Source organism: Ornithorhynchus anatinus, chromosome 9 (assembly GCF_004115215.2).
Source record: "Ornithorhynchus anatinus isolate Pmale09 chromosome 9, mOrnAna1.pri.v4, whole genome shotgun sequence".
NCBI lineage: Eukaryota > Metazoa > Chordata > Mammalia > Monotremata > Ornithorhynchidae > Ornithorhynchus > Ornithorhynchus anatinus.
This window is the reverse complement of record NC_041736.1, coordinates 746432-763975: the sequence shown is the minus strand read 5'-3', so window position 1 is coordinate 763975 and position 17544 is coordinate 746432. Positions and strand designations below refer to the sequence as shown.

General features: G+C 51.2%; 1 long non-coding RNA gene across 1 annotated transcript; it reads right to left on the bottom strand.

Moving 5' to 3' along the window:
* Positions 1 to 292: 292 nt before the first annotated feature.
* On the bottom strand, positions 293 to 4565 carry LOC114814344. The gene is made up of 3 exons (XR_003762135.2): positions 4428 to 4565; positions 3389 to 3469; positions 293 to 620 (listed from the first exon to the last, which is right to left on the bottom strand). It is a non-coding gene; the product is annotated as an uncharacterized LOC114814344 (long non-coding RNA).
* Positions 4566 to 17544: the final 12979 nt, after the last annotated feature.

Below are 17544 nucleotides of genomic sequence, written 5' to 3'. Positions count from 1 at the left end.
CCTTGATTAGGCCACAGCTTGTTGGGGGGGGGGGGGGGGTTAAGAGTCCCAGCTCCATCCCAACAGGACCCGGCATTAGCCTGTCAATGACAGCCATGTGGCCACACGGGGCTCCTCGACCCAGTTCAGGTGAAACATTATGTCATTTGTATTTGAAAGATGCAACAGAAAATAATTGTTGTCTCAAGCACTTCCCACACAATGGAGACCTAGAGTTCATTTTCTCCTCTTGGTGGTTATTTATGAGATTGAGGCAAGGGAGAAAAGACATTTTCAGATGAAAGTTGAAAAATCCTATTGTAGTATATGTTTTATGAGGGAGAGAATACAATATACAATTTCTGTCTGTGGGTAGCAAAGTCTCCGGACGTCTTTTAAATTACGGTCTCAGCACAAGGCATTAAAGCCTTTCTCTGGGGTCTTGAAGTCCTACTGTGTGGTTTTTGATATCAAGCTTTATCATTCACAAGGGTAACATCTCCCCTAATGATCACCAGCAGATGCTCTGGAGTTGCATTCGTCCAAGCACGTTGGAGGTAAAAAGGCACCGGTCACTCTGAATGAGGCTGACTGTACATCATGGTTTTCCCAGGACAGCTCCAGCTTTCAGCCCACTGTCCCTGGGGATTTTAGAGACAGGTCCACATGATGGAATCAGAATTGGGATGGCCCTGACTGCGCTACTCAGCCCCCCTGCACCCCTCTGACTCCTTTTGTTCGGGCTCAAGGCTCAGATGGCCCCTCCCTGTCTTCAGACCACCCCTTCCTAAGCCCACCCTCCAGGTTGGAGCATGCTACATCCCCATCCCACGGTATTCTGGGAGTTCCACACCATGCCATGCTGCAGAACTCAACCCCTGCCCTGCCCTTCCCACCTTCTCTTTCACTTCCACATGGGGTCCCACATGTGATGGTAGAGAGGGATGGGCAAGGCACATAGTCAGGGCAGAGCTGTGCAGACATCCAGGTTTCAGCCACAATCCGGGATCTGGGCACACGGGCAGGTCGAATCCAGAATGAGCGGCCCTGCTAGGGCCTCTCCTCCACCAGCCAAATCACTGAGGCCTGAGTCTCCGTCCCAGATGGGGGAGGGGGTCCTGCTGAGAGGGAGTGGGGAGCCCATCATTTCTACAGAGCCCCCGGAGCCTCAAGCCCTGAGGAGCAGCTGAGTCCTCCCCAGCAGGCCACCTATGGTACTGCTGGCTTGAAGTACCAGGTTCAAATGCCTTTCTCGCCCCACGTCCAGAGTGCACCGACCTGCCATAGAACCAAACCAACACGACCATTCAAATGGATCACGCTCCCTCTTCCCCATCCCATCCTTTCAGGACTTGCCTGCTTCTTGGGTACCGTCGGCATTTCCAGACAAAACACCGGCTGTCCTCTGTCTGTCTCTCTTTCTACCGCCCACCCCGCACGCTCCGCTCCTCCGCCGCCCACCTCCTCACCGTCCCTCGGTCTCGCCTATCCCGCCGTCGACCCCTGGGTCACGTCCTCCCGCGGTCCTGGAATGCCCTCCCTCCTCACCTCCGCCAAACCAATTCTCTTTCCCTCTTCAAAACCCTACTTAAAAATCACCTCCTCCAAGAGGCATTCCCAGACTGAGCTCCTCGTCCCCCTCTACTCCCTCTGCCATCCCCCCTTTACCTCTCCGCAGCTAAAGCCTCATTTTCCCCTTTTCCCTCTGCTCCTCCACCTCTCCCTTCCCATCCCCACAGCACTGTACTCATCCGCTCAACTGTATATATTTTCGTTACCCTATTTATTTTGTTAATGAATTGTACATCGCCTTGATTCTATTTCGTTGCCATTGTTTTTACGAGATGTTCTTCCCCTTGACGCTGTTTAGTGCCATTGTTCTTGTCTGTCCGTCTCCCCCGATTAGACCGTAAGCCCGTCAAACGGCAGGGACCGTCTCTATCTGTTGCCGACTTGTTCATCCCAAGCACTTAGTACAGTGCTCTGCACATAGTAAGCGCTCAATAAATACTATTGAATGAATGAATGAATGCCATATCTCCCACAGCATACTGCAAACAGTGGCACTGGCCATCACAGCGAGATGAACTAACCATTCGGTGCCAGGCTGACTCCTCCATGGTCATTACCTGATCTGTGTAAAACACATCGGAAGATTTGCTATCACAGAGAAAACTCGCTTATCATGGACTTTGCAATTCAATGGGCTCAGAACCGCTCCTGAGCTTGATAAATTCAATAGTGCTATATGCTCACAGCCACCCCCCTCTCTCCCATTTTCAGGTGATCAGACTAAATAGGGGAGGCCACAGGGGCCATGATTCTGGAGATACCAGCAACTGGGTACAGAGTTAGGGGTATTGGATGGTCAGTACTGGGTTAGTAGAGGGAGAGTCAGAGGTGTTGGAGAATTCATTCCAGGTCACTTGGAGAGAGTCACAGATGGAAAGGAGAATCAGAAGTGTTAGATGGTCTGTGCTGGGACCCTGAGGAAGAGTTAGGAATGAAGAGGGCAGAGCCAGGGCTGTTAGATGGTCCGTGCTGAATCCCTGGGGAAGAGTCAGGGGTTTTGGATGATCTGTGCTGGGTCCCTGGGAGAGAGGCAGGGATGTAGAGGGGAGAGTCAAGGATGTTGGATGGCCTCTGCCAAGTCACTCTAAAGTCACCCTCTGTCCCCTCATCTCTTTACCATGCCCAGGTGGAGGGGACCTTTAAGAGTCATGGCTGTCAGCTGGAGACCCTGGGCAACAACGAGGAAAAAGAGTTTTCATTTCATGCTGGAAATTAGGTTTTCAGGCAGCACACAAGTCGCTCTGTTTTCATTAGTGAGAGAGGCCCAGAGTAGCTTGGCCCCCTCTGGGCTGCCGTGCCGGAGACAGACATGGACAGCAAGGGCAGCCTCCCTCAATCTTGCCAGCCTGTGGCAGACCAGAGAGAACTCATGCCACCATCCAGCTCCTTCTGCATCCCAAGATTGTGTTGGGGAACACCTATTCCTCCTCTCAAATCTGGAAGCCTGTTTCCCCGGTAATTCGGGTTTCCAGATTGGCCTGACTCTCTGCTGAAGAGGGATACAGACAGTAGACTGCCAGCTCCTTGAGGCCAGGGAGCAGGATTCCTGCCCTGCTCTCCTCTCCCCAGAGCTCAGTACAGTGCCAGACCCTCAGTCGGTGCTCAATAAGCACCACTGATTGTCAGATAGACAATCTCTTGTTGCTCTTCACCCCACAGTCTCGGCCGACAGATGCTCCGGCCCAAGATTTCTGCAGCTGCTCAGCATCCCCCTGTCCCCCCACCCCCCACCTCCCACCCAGTCACTGTCCAGCAGCGGGTCCCTCTGAGCCAGCAGCATGGCTGCAATCAGCCAAGGAACAAAGTCATCAGCTTCAACCAATCTCACTCCACCCACCAGTAACAGCAATTCACAGGTGGCTCTTTCCTCCTCACATCTTAATGGCTCCAGCACCAAGCCCGGACATCAACAAAGATTCTGTGGAGAAAGAGGGGATGAGGGATGACAGGAAGGGCCTTCAAAATACATTCCCCAAGCTTTTCCAAGACTCCTTCCCTAAAATGAAAAGGATACTACTCAGGGTTTGGGGAACATTCCCTCCAGTGAGGAAATATAATACACCTGACTCTCTTCACTCCATCCCTGACTCTTCCCGGGGGCAGTGACTCTCTGGAGAGCAGCCACCAGAGAAGGTGGGGAGGGGGCGAAAATCCTCCCCCGTTTTGTCCATTTAAAGTCTGGGGCAAAAGCCTCCATCAGCCAAGCCCTGGATGATGACTCAGAGATGCTGCTGCCCAGACCAATTCCCCTGAACGGTGGTGGCGACGAGCACAGCCACTGCTGCCTTAGCTGCACCCGGCACAGGAACACTCTGAGGCCCTAAGCACCCACCCTATGGAGATGGCAGCATCGGGCAGAGGTAGGGTGAATCTGAATACCGTGACATCAGACACTGCCTGCTGCCCCAGAGTTTGGGGGAATGGTTGAAGCCACAGAAGATCCTGGGGAGGTATGGGGGTGCCCATGGCTGGATGCCCTGGATGCACCCTTTCCCCCCACCCCTGGAAGTGTCACTCACTGCCCCACTATCCCATGCCCACTGGATCCTGGGCTACCTTCACAGGATGCCTAAGGAAGGAGTGCTTGTTCACCAGCTAGGAGGTATTCTGCTCTGGTCCCATAAAATAATCAAAATAACTCAAGCTCTGCCCTCAGGCACACAGCCCCCTCAGCCAGCTCCAATGGTCCAGGCCCCAAGATAGCCAATAGCATCCAGGTGGCAATGGATTCCAACCCTTAACCACAACAGCTGGTCCAGAAAAGCTCACACTGGTTCTGTCCATTCTTGAATCATCATAGAAGCCCAAGGCCCCAGGATCTCATTTAAACATAAAAAGTACACAAGAGTGCAGGCAAACTCAATCCAAATTCTTACCCTTTCCAAAACTTTAACAATAACACAACTCCAAAAGATATGCAAAACTGCTTGCAGCTGGGGTTAGAACTCAAAGTTATTGAGCTAGGCAATAAGGAAGACCACCTGTGCCTTCTACATGTACCAGAGGAAGAGATCCAAAACAGAAGCTCCTCCTCTCTTACTCTTAAATGCTCCACCAGATGAGGTGATTGGCTGAGCTCCTCCCCAGTGCCTATTCACTGACCCCACCTGCTTCTAGCAAGTTCCAGTGTTCCAGAGAATTCTGAGAAATGGAGTTTCCTGGCAGGAAAGGGCATTTATAGCAATAAACTTCCTACTGCTAGTTCAGTCCCTGCTGGTTTAGGTTCTGTATTCATTCATTCAACTGTATTTATAATAATAATAATGATGGTATTTGTTAAGCATTTACTATGTGCTGAGCACTGTTCTAAGTGCCAGGGTAGACACAGGGTAATCAGTTTGTCCCATGGGGCTAACATTTTTTAATTCCCATTTTTAGAGATGAGGTAACTGAGGCACAGAGAAGTTAAGTGACTTGTCCAAGGTCACACAGCAGACAAGTGGTGGAGCCAGGATTAGAACCCACGACCTCTGACTCCCAAGCCCATGCTCTTTCCACTAAGCCACACCGCTTACTTGAGCCTGCCCCTACACTTAGTTGCTTGGCACATATTGCACCTATTATCTCACTAGATTGCCAGCTCACTATGGGAATAATAATAATAATGTTGGTATTTGTTAAGCGCTTACTATGTGCCGAGCACTGTTCTAAGCGCTGGGGGAGATACAGGGTAATCAGGTTGTCCCACATGAGGCTCACAGTTAATCCCCATTTTACAGATGAGGGAACTGAGGCACAGAGAAGTGAAGTGACTCGCCCACAGTCACACAGCTGACAAGTGGCAGAGCCAGGAGTCGAACTCATGACCTCTGACTCCGAAGCCCAGGCTCTTTTCCACTGAGCCACGCTGCTTATGTCTACCACTCTACTGTACTTTCCTAAGTGCTTAATAGAGTGCTTGGTACCTGGTAAGTACTCAATAAATAGCCTTGATTGGCAGTTGAATCTGCCCTTATTAAGGCCAGGGGGCTTCCAACATGAGGCTCTGTCCACTCCTTTCTCTTCCCTCTGTGTTGTTAGCATGGAGGAGAGGGTGATATCTGGGGAGTTTGCTGCAGATGGGTGGTTGGGTGAGTGAGGGCAGAAAGATGGGGAAAGGGTGCCAACTAGCCCCCTTGCATTTACAGGATTCCCCCCTGGATCCTCTCCAGCTTCTCTGCATCCCTTTTCTAAATGAACAAATCAAGCATGAGACAGAGGAATGGGCAGGGCCTTCCTGCTAGCCTTAGCTTGGGTCAGTTTCTAATAATAAAAATCATGGTAATAATGTCATTTGTTGGCATTCACTCTGTGCTAAGCACTGTACCGAGCACTAGGATAAATATAAGATAATCAAATTAGACACAATCCCTGACCCAAATGGGGGCTTACAGTCTAAGGAGGAGGAAGAACAGGAAGAACTGGCCAACAGCATCAGGTCAGTACAGTACTCACACTGAGAAGCTGAGGCCCATTCTGAGTTCAAAATCTTTTGCTGCAGTCATGGGCCCAATCTGCATTTGCACAGCTTGGGTATGGAAAAGCAGTGCTTGGCCCCTGGCAATCTTAAGCATCATTTGAACTCCATTGGACCATTCAATCCTTGGGTTTGCAAAGGGCAAGGTGGGTTCTTGTCCTGCCTGCAGAGGACCTGGCAACTCTGCTTCCCAGGCTCATGCTCTTTCCACTATCCCATGCTGCTTCTCATAATAGCCCACTTAGTGATCATGATTTCACATCCACTGAACAAGTTGGTGACAGGAACTCCAAATGGCTACTAGAAAGCTGAGAAGCAGTGTAGCTTAGTGGAAAGAGCCCCAGTCTGGGAGTGAGAGGACCTGGGTTCTAATCCCAGTTCCACCGCTTGCCTGCTGTATGACCTTGGGCAACTCACTTAACTTGCCATCTCTCTCCCCTCTGATGATCATGGATGGGGACTGAATGGCCCCAAATAAATCAGATGGAGAACTCAGGGCCTAAATAATCCACTAAATGGATCATCAGTCCCTGGAAAACTGAGAGCTGACCTTATGAGCATCAAAAGAAAAAACAACCGATGGAATTCAGGGCTGGCATTTTGAGAAATGGGATATTTGTGGGCTGCAAGGTGCTGTCCCTGAGTGTAAAACAGGATATTCTGGAAAAGGCATATAGCTATTGCAGAATCCTCACTCCCCAAAGGAATGAAAGGAAGATTTGTGCCCCAATCATTCCAATCCAAGACAGGTCCATTGAATGCACCATTACCCTGTTTAAATAGCTCATCAGAGCCAAGGCTAATTTCCCTCCTAATTTGCCCAGAGAAAATCATCAAAATTGAAGGCTCTGGAGTCTCTGAGTACCAGCTTCATGCCAGCAGGGGCACATACAACCCGGGTGTCTACGGCTTGGGTGCCTACGTCTCAGGAACCCACAGCTTGAATGACTATGGTCCAGCAGTCAGTGACCTGGGTATCCACAGCTTGGATGCTCATGGCCCAGGAGTCCACAGCCTGGGCATCCACAGCTTGGGTGTCCACAGCTCAAGATTCCACAACCTGGGAATCCACAGTCTGGGCATTGATAGCTTAAGTGCCCACAGGTCAGGAGTCCACAACCCGGAAGTCCATGGCCAGGGACCAGGTGGCAGGTTAAAACCTGCATGTTTCCCTGGCCCCTGCTCTACCTCCCACCCTGACAGGAGGTGGGTGCTTTGCCTAATCAGCACCGTAGGATGAGCTCATTTTCCACCCAAGGTGGACTTCCCTGGGACAGACCCATAGTGGGGTACCCGAGGGAGGGCCAGGATAGCAGCAGGCCTTGGGCTGATTGCCAGGCCTAGCCCCTAGCAGATTCAGAAAAACACTCCACGTCTGACTGGCAGCATTTGGGAGCCTCTGAAGGGGGCAGGGGGGACTCAGGGTACCTGAGAATCTCAGCCTGTTGGGTTGGCTATTCCCCAAGGACTGGTGTCCAACATCGCCAAGATCCGCCCTGTCCTCTCCATCCAAACTGCTACCATATTAGTAGAGTCATTCATCATATCCCGACTGGATTACTGCATCAGCATCCTTTCTGATCTCCCAATCTCCTGTCTCTCCTCACTTCAGTCTATACTTCACCTGGTGCCCGGATTATCTTTCTACAGAAGCTCCCTGTCATTCCCCTCCTCAAAAATCTCCAGTGATTGGCTATCAACCTTCGTATCGAGCAAAAACTCCTCACTGTTGGCTTCAAAGCTCTCCATCTCCTTGCCCCCTCCTACCTCACCTCCCTTCTCTCCTTCTACAGCCCAGCCCACGCACTCCGCTGCTCTGGTGCTAACCTTCTCCCTGTGCCTCGTTCTCGCCTGTCCTGCTGTCAATCCCTGGCCCACGTTCTACCTCTGGCCTGGAATGCTCTCCCTCCTCACATCTGCCAAACTAGTACACTTCCCCCCTTCATAGCTCTACTGAAAGCTCACCTCCTCCAGGAGCCCCTCTTTTCCTCTGCTCCTCCTCCCCTCCACATCGCCCCTACTCCCTCCCTCTGCTCTACCCCCCTCCCCGCCCCACAGCACTTGTGTATATATGTACATATTTATTTTATTATTTATTTTACTAATGATGTGTATATATTTATAATTCTTTTTATTTATACTGATGCTATTGATGTCTGTCTACTTGTTTTGTTGTCTGTCTCCCCACTTCTAGACTGTGAGCCCGCCGTTAGGTAGGGATTGTCTCTTTCCAAGCACTTAGTACAGTGCTCTGCACACAGTAAGTGCTCGATAAATACAAATGAATGAATGAATGGTGTGCTCTGACACCCACATCTCCCGGTCCCCTCAGCTTTTTGTTGTTTAATGGTATTTATTTTCATTTGTTTAATGTTTACTAAGTGCCAGGCAACTGTACTAAGTACTGGGTAGGTACAAGCTAATCAGGTTGGACACCATCCACGTTCCATATGTGGCTGATAATCTTAATCCCCATATTTCAGATTAGGTAATTGAGGCACAGAGAAGTTAAGTGACTTGCCCAAAGTTACACAACAGACAAGTGGAGGAGCTCAGCAGCTTTGTGTTAGCTGAAGCAATCTAGGCCTGGCACCCACCCTGCTTTGCTCCTCTGGCAATGGGGAATGGATTCGACAAGGCCCATCCCCTCCAGCTCTAATGCAGCCAGCTCCATCACCCCAGTGCACTGCTCAGAGCAGCCAAATTAACTATGGATGGGGTCAAAGGTCTCCATTCGTATGCCCTCAGCACATCTCTCTGCATGCAGCAAAGACCACCTCCACCTCCACCACCGCCACCAGGCTACATGTCCAACTGTCTGAAGCGGACACGCGACCCACGTTAGATGTGGTCAGGGGCATCTCTCTATTGGCTGTCCAAGAGATGCCCAGTAAAGCACTGGGCACACAGCAGGCCCTTAACGTACACTGATGATGAAGATGACGATAACAATGATGGAGACTGGGATCAAGGGAAATGGAAGTTTGGACCTGATTTTTCCCCAGTTCATCCATCCTGAGAGCCAGCCGGAGGTGGGGCAGTGCAAACACAAGGGGTGCATTTCCTGAAAGAAAGCCATGCCCACCCCAGGTTGGGGAGAGGGGATGGGAATTTAATTGCTACCTAATTTCCCATCAGTGGGTGACCTACTCATAGATGTTGCTCCCAGAAGGGAGTACTGTGTGTGTTAGGGAGAGGAGGGGCCTGTGAGTTTGCCAGAGTGTCCCAAAGCTATGAGGGGTATGTGTTATTGTGTGTATGAGGGGTGGTGTAAGGTGAGGGGATTGTGGGGGGTTGAAGGGGTGTGAATGGGGCACAGCAGGCCCAGGGCAGGGTGACATGCAGGGCACCGAGGGGCACAGGAGACAACTGGCAGTGCCACCAGGGGTCTGGACAATGTCACTGGATAGGGGAAAAAGCAGCATGCGGGGAGGAGGGCTGTGCAGGACAACCCCACCCATAGTCCTTGGGCAGCCCAAGATGGGCTTAAGCCTAGGCGAGCAAGTCCAGAGTGGCCAGTCCAGGGTGGTTTGGGGGAAACATCCTGGCCCAGCTCCCCCCCAACCCCACCCGTCGTGTTGCTCTGCCCTCGCTGGAGACCAGTTTCAGATCAGTGAGTTTCTTCCTCGCTCCAGGGTCCCAGCAGCTCCTCCAGATACCACCAGGACCTTCGACTCCTGCCTGGCCCACTCGCTAACGCCTGGGACCCCCCCTCCTCCACTACAGGGGACCACCCTCCCCTTGGCCCACAGACAGGAGGAGGGGGCTGTGGGCTGGGAGCGGCTGCCGCTTGGGCCGACGAGCCCGCTGTGGCAACGAGAAAAGGGGAAAAGGCAGCTCCGGCCACCAGAGCCCCCTCCATGCCCCCCTCCGTGCCCCCCTCTGTGCCCACCTCCATGGCCCGTCTGCCCAGCGACCGGTGCCCGTTCCAAGCCATCCGAGGGCAGAGTGCGCCACCTGGTGGACACGACGGGGACCGCCCGCTGGGAGAAAGTACCCTAGATCTGGAATCCTTGCAGGTCTGCAGATGATGATGATGATGTTGGTATTTGCCAAGCGCTTACTACGTGCAGAGCACTGTTCTAAGCGCTGGGGTAGCTACAGGGGAATGAGGTTGTCCCACGTGAAGCTCACAGTCTTCATCCCCATTTTACAGATGGGGGAACTGAGGCCCAGAGAAGTGAAGTGACTTGCCCACAGTCACACAGCTGACAAAGTGTGCAGCATGGGTAGGAATAATGATAATAATCCAATAATCATAATCATAATTTTGGTATTTGTTAAGCGCTTACTATGTGCCAAGCACTGCTGCAAGGGCTGGGGTGGCTCAGTGGAAAGAGCCCGGGCTTGGAAGTCAGGGTCATGGGTTTGAATCCTTGCTCCGCCACTTGTCAGCTGTGTGACTGTGGGCAAGTCACTTAACTTCTCTGGGCCGCAGTTACCTCATCTGTAAAATGGGGATGAAGACTGTGAGCCCCATGCAACCTGGTTATCCTGTATCTCCCCCAGCGCTTAGAACAGTGCTTCTGCACATAGTAAGCACTTAACAAATACCAACATTATTATTGAGAAGCAGCATGGCTCAGTGGAAAAAGCCCAGGCTTGGGAGTCCAGGTCATGGTTTCGAATCCCAGCTCTGCCACTTGTCAGCTGTGTGACTGTGAGCAAGTCACTTAACTTCTCTGGGCCTCAGTTACCTCATCTGGAAAATGGGGATTAAGTGTGAGCCTCTTGTGGGACAACTTGATTACCCTGTATCTCCCCCAGAGCTTAGAACAGTGTTCTGCACATAGTAAGCGGTTAACAAGTACCAACATTATTATTATTATTATTATTATTACAAGGTAATCGGGTTGTCTCATGTGGGGCTCACAGTATTTATCCTCATTTTACAGTTAATAATAATGGTGGCATTTGTTAAGCACTTACTATGTGCAAAGCACTGTTCTAAGCACTGGGGGATACAAGGTGATCAGGTTGTCCCACGTGGGGGCTCACAGCTTTAATCACCATTTTACAGATGAGGTAACCGAGGCACAGAGAAGTGAAATGTCTTGCCCAAGGTCACACAGTAGACAAGTGGCGGAGCCGAGATTAGAACCCATGTCCTCTGACTTCCATGCCCATACTCTTGCCACTAAGCCGTGTAATCAAATAATGGCATTTATTGAGCGCTTACTATGTGCAGAGCACCTTACTAAGCACTTGGTATAGAGTTGGTAGACTACATCTCCGCCCACAAGAAGCTTACAGGGTATAAGGGGATGCCACGGGCTTTGAGAGAAGAGGTGGTGAGGGGCAGAGTGACAGTAGAAGTGGGGAGCAAGGGATTACTCCCCAAGTTAGGGGGAGTCATCCCAGGAAAAACCCCTCGTTGCCTGGGGACAATGTGAAAATCATGAGAGGTGGAGTTTAGAGGTCATGGGCCTAAAACAGGAAAGTCCAGAGCTGGAAAGCGATAAGTTGGGTTTGAGGAGATTGGGTGGGATGGTGGAGTGGTCAGGGAATTGTTTGCCTACGTGCCTAGTGACCCTAACCCTAGTAACCCTAACTCTACTCCTAGGACCAGCCGGAAGGGGTTTCCTAGAACAGCCTCCCATGGGCAGAGTAGATCCACCAGGCAGCACTGTCTCCACCCCCACACATGAGACCCCCCCCCCCCGAGACCCCAGTGTGTAGAGATACAAACCAGCACTAAAGAAACCAGACCCGATGCCGACTGGTGGGGTGTTCTAATGTGGACTCTGCTCTCCCGCTGCTCTTCCCTCACCGCCTCCTGTGACTGCTAATTAGAGGCCCAGCTCCTACCCACTCGCTAATTACGGAAACAGAGTGGCAATTGCCAACAGCACACATGGGAGGGTTGACATGCACCCCGTTCATTCTGCATTCACAACTTGAATCATTTTTAATTAGGGAAACCATCACTTTCACCCTTCTCTGGATCAAGAACCAACATGTCCAACTGGGAGAGTGACACTATGACATAGGCACACTGGAGTCTCATAAAGGCACTGAGCTCCATACCAAGCTCAAGGTCCACAAGGCTGTTGTGGCATCCGGGGCTGCAGTGAGACTGGACCGGTCACAGAAGAGACATAGGGCACCCGGAATAGTCTCCCTGACACCACCCCAAATGTGACGGATAGGGTCCCCAAAAAGGAGGTCCTGGAAAGCAAGCAGTTCCCCAGAAGGGAGGCAGCACTTCCAGCTGAGCAGTTCCACCAGACAGGACCTGTGAGGAGAGTGGATGCCAGCCAGAGACACCAGAAGCTGCTACATGGGATTTTGGGTGTGCACATTTAAGTCGGTGAGCAGAATAAATGGTTCGGAGCCCCATTAAAACAAAATCTCAAGCAATGTGGCATGGCAGGTTATGGCTGGGACACCACTGTAGTGGACAGGCAAGCCTAGAAGGCGGCGATCATGAGGGGACAGCTCTCCTTGGGCAAAGCTTTGTGAAGATCAGGAGGCCAAGAGGTAGGCTGGGATGTAGTGACTGGCCCTGCAAGGGCTAAATGTGATCGGGCTGTGCTCACAGTGGGAGGGAAGTCTTGGTCCAGTCTCACTTGAGCATGGATGGGACCTCGTGGTCAGACCTGTCCCCTGCAAATCGGAGGAGTGAAACCGGCCACGCCACCCATCTTTACCCAGTATGAGACCCATAGAGAATGAGAAGAATCCTGGTAAGTCCCACTAGACTGGGTTCCCAGCCCGGAGTCCCTCAGAAAAAAATCCATCCTAATCCATCCACACTAAACCAAGGCTGTGTCAGAGATTAACAATACTGAGATTTGGACCTCAGTGATGAAGCAGCATAGCATAGTGTATAGAGTACGGGCCTGGGAGTCAGGGGGTCATGGGTTCTAATCCCAGCTCTGCTACATGTTTACTGTGTGGGCAAGCCACGTGGCTTCTCTGTGCCTTAGTTATCTCATCTGCAAAAAATGGGGATTAAGAGTGAGCTCAATGTGGGACAGGGACTGTGTCCAACCTGACTGACATACTATCCAAGCATTTAGAACAGTGCTTGGCACATAGTGTTTTTAAAGTACCATAATTATCATTATTATTATTACTATCTTCTGGCACTCAGATATTGGCCTAGATTTACCTTCATAATTTAGCTAAAGTCCACCCTTTTCTCCCCAAACTGTTACCATGTTGAACTATACACTTGTCCTAGCCCCTCTCAATTACTGTCTCCTTGCTGACCTCCCTGCCTCCTGTCTCTCCCCACTTCAGTCCATACTTCACTCTGCTGCCCAGATCATTTTTAAAAAAGAAAACAAAACCACTCAGTCCATATCTTCCCATTCCTCAAGAGCCTTCAATGGTTGCCCGTCCACCTCCGCATCAAACAGAAACTCCTCACCATTGGGTTAAAATACTTCATCATCTTGCCCCCTCACACTTAACCTCACTGATCTCCTACTACAGCCCAGCCTGCACATTTCACTCCTCTAGTGCCATCTTGCTCACTGTGTACCGATCTCATCTATATCACCGCTGACCCCTTTCCCACATCCTCCTTCTGGCCTGGAACTCCTTCCCCTTCTAAAGTCTCATTAAGGTCACACCTCCTTCAAGAGGTCTTCCCTGGGTAAGCCCTCTTTTACCTGACTCCTCCCTTCTACATCATCTATACATATTAGTAAATAATTTATATTAATGTCTGTTTCTCACTCTAGACTGTAAACTCATTGTGGGCAGGGAACGAGTCCAACTCTGTTGAACTGTTCTCTCCCAAGCGCTTACTACAGTCTGCACTCCGTAAGCAATCAGTAAATACCACCAAGGAGTATTGGCCAAGGCACCCCTTATCCGGAGCCTTCCTCTGTCTGCATTTCCAGGAACATTTTAGACACCACAACCGGCTGTAACGTAGAATGCATCGGAGGGTTTCTTTATGGACTTCTCCATAGTCTTCTATCCCTTTTTAGTCATAGCACAACCATCTTCCACTTTCACTCACACATACATGCTGACTACTTATACACTCACTTTAACATTTATCAATCAGTCAATCAGTGATATATACTGAGCACTTTATGTGGGGAGAGCACAGTACTACGGGTTTGGGAGAAAACACGACAACAGAGTTGGTAAACAGGTTCCCTGCCCACCAGAAGCTAACGGTTTAGAGGGGAAGAAAGACATTAAAATCAATTAGAGATATGTACATAGGTGTTGTGGGGCAGCGGTGGGTGAATAGCGGGTGTTTAAAGGGTACAGACCCAATTGCAAGGGTGACAGAGATGGGAGAGGGAGTAGGAAAGCTGAGGGCTCAGTCGTGCAAGGTCTCTTGGAGGAGGGGTGAATTTTAAAAGGTTTTGTTTGAAGCCTTGTTCTCGTATACTTTACTTCCAGAACTGCGGTATCGAGCCCTTAGAAATAGAGTGGCTGCTGACACACGAAACTGCTTGCTTTTACGAGGAGTTTGGCTAGAAGGTGCAGCACAACCCTGGGGGGAGGCGGAGAGCAGGACAGCCGGACGCCTGCACACCTGCACACCTGGGCTCCTTCACCTACCAGTTATTTCAGTGGAGGCTCCTCGGGTCTGGCTCCGGGGACCCCCACCCCACCCACCCACCATCAGGGCTCAACCTTCAGTGCCAGCTCGGGCAAAGGGCAGGGGGGAGTGTCCCCGTTTGGGGGTGGGGGAGAAACCCACTCCGCGCTTCTCCTCTCCGCCCGAGGCCTGCAGGTCCTCATGCGCAGGGGTGCCCACTTCTGCTGCCATGCGGCAGCCGGACAGATGGCCTCGCGTCCCGAGGCGAAAGCTCAGCGTTGTGCAGAGTAGGGAGGGAGCACCCCCCGCCCCCCCAACATCCGCCTCTGCAGCGAAAACTGCCTCCGGCCCGCAGGCGGCGCCCACGAGCTGCAGAACCGGGGCTGGTGCCCATCGCCTGTCACAGCGGGGCGCAGTGGAAAGAGCCTGGGCTTCGGACTCAGAGGTCATGGGTTCGACTCCCGGCTCTGCCATTGGTCAGCTGTGTGACTCTGGGCAAGTCACTTCACTTCTCTGGGCCTCAGTTACCTCGTCTGTAAAATGGGGATTAACTGTGAGCCTCACGTGGGACAACCTGATTACTTTATATCTACCCCAGCGCTTAGAACAGTGCTCTGCACATAGTAAGGGCTAACAAATACCAACATTATTACAACGCGGTGCGGGCCCGGACCCCTAGCATTCACACTTATCAGCTGTGTGACTGTGGGCAAGTCACTTAACTTCTCTGGGCCTCAGTTACCTCATCTGTAAAATGGGGATTAAGACTGTGAGCCCCATGTGGGACAACCTGATTCCTCTATGTCTACCCCAGCGCTTAGAACAGTGCTCTGCACATAGTAAGCGCTTAACAAATACCAACATTATTATTATTATCCATCCATCCATCCATCCATCCATCCATCCATCCATCCATCCATCCACCCATCCATTCATTCCACCAAACATCCGCCAAATTAACTCTCTTCCCCTCTTCAAAGCCCTCCTGAGAGCTCACCTCCTCCAGGAGGCCTTCGCAGGCTGAGCCCCCTTTCCCTCTGCTCCCCCTCCCTTCCTCATTCCCCCTCTCCCGCCCTCTACTCTTCCCCCTCTCCCTCCCCTATGTATATTTGTGTATATTATTTATTACCCCATTTATTTTGTTAATCAAGTTTATATTTTTGTGATTCTATTTATTCTATGATTCTATGATTTATTCTATGATTCTATGATTTATTGTTGTTCTTGTCTGTCTGTCTCCCCTGATTAGACTGTGAGCCCGTCAAAGGGCAGGGACTGTCTCTATCTGTTGCCGATTTGTCCATTCCAAGCGCTTAGGACAGTGCTCTGCACATAGTAAGTGCTCAGTAAATACTATTGAATGAATGAATGAATGAATGAATGAATGAATGAATGAATGAATGAATGAATGAATGGTTATCTTGATGGTGTCTGCGCCAGACTGCTTGTTTTGTTTTGTTCCGTTTTGCTTTGCTGTCTGGTCAACCCCCGTTTAGACTGCGAGCCCGTTATTGGGCAAGGATTGTCTCTGTTGCCCAACTGTATACTCCAAGCGCTTAGTACAGTGCTCCGCACATAGTAAGCGCTCAGTAAATACTATTGAATGAATGAATTCATTGAATCGCGTGTATTGAGGGCTTCGAGAAGCAGCGTGGCTCGGTGGAAAGACCCCGGGCTTGGGAGTCAGAAGTCATGGGTTCCAATCCCGCCTCAGCCACTTGTCACCAGTGTGACTTTGGGCAAGTCACTTAGCTTCTCTGTGCCTCAGTTACCCCATCTGTAAAATGGGGATGGAGCCCCACGGGGGGACAACCTGATCACCTTGTATCCTCTCCAGCGCTTAGAACAGCGCTTTATACATAGTAAGCGCTTAAATACCATCATCATTATTATTATAATACGGGGATAAAGAGAGGCACTCCCTGCCCACAGAGAGGTCACAGTCTGGACCAGACCTCACGGGGGGGTGGGGGGTCGCGCCCCTCCGAGGAGGCCGGTCCGAGCCCCCAGAAAGCACCTCCTCCCCCGGCCCGGACTTCTCGAGGACCCCAAACTCCTCTCCCCCCGACCCCCGGCCACCTGCTGCGGGGTGAGACCGGACGGATACCCCGAACGACTGAGCTCCCCCCTTTCTCCCTCTGCTCCCTCTACCCCCCCTCACCTCTCCGCAGCTAAACCCTCTTCTCCCCCCTTTCCCTCTCCTCCTCCCCCTCTCCCGTCCCACCCCCTCAGCACTGTACTCGTCCGCTCAACCGTATAGCTCTTCAACACCCTATTTATTTTGTTTAATGAGATGTCCGTCACCCTGATTCTATTTATTTGCCATTGTTTTGATGAGATGTTCTTCCCCTTGACTCTGTTTATTGCCATTGTTCTTGTCTGCCTGTCTCCCCCGATTAGACTGTAAGCCCGTCAATGGGCAGGGATTGTCTCTATTGTCGAATTGTACATTCCAAGCGCTTAGTACAGTGCCCTGCACATAGTAAGCGCTCAATAAATACTAATGAATGAATGAATGCATGCATGCATGCATGCATGCATGCAGTCGGGCCATAGTCGGGGCGGGGGCGGGGCCGGATGGCACCCCGAGGGCACCCCGAGGGCACCCCGAGGGCACCCCCGGCACAGGGGCGAAGGGTGGGAGAGTCTGGGATCTCCCCCGCCGATCTCCCCCCCCCGCCCCTGAAACACACACACCCCTTTTCTTCCCCTGCCCCCCAACCAGCCCACCAAGAGCTGGAACCAAATATTTATTGCTGAATTGTACTTTCCAAGCGCTTAACACAGTGCTCTGTGCACAGTAAGTGCTCAATAAGTACGATGGAATGAATGAATGAATAATTATTATTATTATGGTATTTGTTAAGCGCTTACTATGCGCTGAGCACTGTTCTAAGCGCTGGGGGAGATACATGGTAATCAGATTGTCCCACATGGGGCTCACATTTTTTAATCCCCAGAGGAGGTAACTGAGGCACAGAGAAGTTATGTGACTTGCCATAGGTCACACAGCAGACGAGTGGTG